Consider the following 1,630-nt stretch of genomic DNA (forward strand, 5'->3'; position numbering starts at 1 on the left):
TCTCAGGTCCTTTTTTCTCCTGCCCAACCCCTCCTCTCCAGCTGCCTGGAGACTCCAAGGCTGGGCTCTGGCTGATGAGCGAGGGGTTTACGGCAGGAGGTGACACCACGGGAGACTTGTCACTTGGGCACAGCCAACACCATCTGCTCAGGCATCTGCCTGCCTGAGGTGGCGCCTGCTAATTACCTGAGGGGAGGGGACAGGAAGAGGCCTGGGAACCCCCATCCCCCACCCCACCCATCACAGAGGCGCTAGGGGTCTGGCCCCCGGGCACGAAGAAGAACAAATGGGCCAGGAGTTGGGGGGGGTGGGGATCCATAAATCTTTGTAGAACACCCATCATCTTCCAAGCCCTATTCTGCAGGTGACATTCAGGTGGAGGGAGAGGGACCATGAAGGGGTGTGTGAACGGTTAAAAGCGCCATTGCAGGCAGAGTGGTAAGCGCTGTGAAGATAACTGGTCAGTGAGCAGAGTGAGCGCTAAGCGGGGCGCAGTGTAGCCGTGGTGGTCGCAGAGGGCCTCCTAGGAGGGGATGCGGGCAGAGCCCGACGGGAAGGAGGCGCAGCCAAGCGGAGAGCCGCCCCCAGCTGCGCTTCCGGAAGATGCTGCGGGCAGAGGACTCGGACCCTGAGCCCGCGCCGGGCGGGCGGGGCGGGCGGGGATTTGGCCACTTCCGGGCCCGTCGCCCCTCACCCTCAACCCGAGGTGCAGGCGCGCATTCCTGCCGTCCTAGCTCGTGCGGTGGGCCGGCCCGGCCCGTGGGAAGGGACGGGGTTGGGGGCCGCCGTGTGCCGAGGAGGCGGGGCGGGGCACAGCTGGGCCACATCTGGCCCGAGCGCAGAGGGACCAAATGGGACAGAAGGCAGCCTTTCATCCCGCGCGGGGGGGGGCGACCTCCGTTTCTTCTCGCGACGGGGAGCCTGGAGGATTTCGGGGCATCAAGCCCCCCACATTCGTCCGGGACTCGAGGAAATTAGCTTGGGGCTAGGGGAGGAGTTTGGTACAGGTGCTTTCTCGCTGGAACCTCGTGTCCCTCTCCTTGATATTAAGAACGGTTGCCCTGGACCGAGCGCTCAGGTCCACCCAGGCGCCGCCCCAACTGCTCGGCCAGCACCATCCCAAGGGGAGGAAGCCAGGCTCGAGGAGGGGAAGTGCACAGCGAGGAAGTAAGGGCGTCCCCTGCGGGACGATTGAGCCCCGAAGCCCCCGTCCCAGAATCTCGGGCACCGCCCCGAGGGCGCGCCCCTCCGCGTGCCAGACGCCGGAGCGCTGCGCCCCCGCCGGCGCTGGCCAGCCCGGGTTTCCCCTTCAGGGCCAAGGGGGCGGGCCAGGCCCAAAGCCCCACGCCCCTAGGCTGCCCGCTGGGGGCGACAGGGGCGGGGCGTGCACGTGCGCAAAGGGGGCGGGGGCCGCGGCGCCCGCGGGGCAGTTCCCAGACCCCCGCCGCGGCCCCACGTGGGCGCTGCCAGGCCTAGGGGGCGACCCGCGCAAGGCCCCGCCCCAGGGCCCGGCAGCCAGTGAGCGCGCGGTGGGGGCGGAGATTCGCGGGGGGCACGCCCACAGGGGGGCGGTGCCAGGGCGGAGAGCTTTAAGTGCTCGGGGCGCGGGCGGGGCCCAGCTGCACTCGCC

This window comes from Equus przewalskii, chromosome 12, assembly GCF_037783145.1.
Source record: "Equus przewalskii isolate Varuska chromosome 12, EquPr2, whole genome shotgun sequence".
Classification (NCBI taxonomy): domain Eukaryota; kingdom Metazoa; phylum Chordata; class Mammalia; order Perissodactyla; family Equidae; genus Equus; species Equus przewalskii.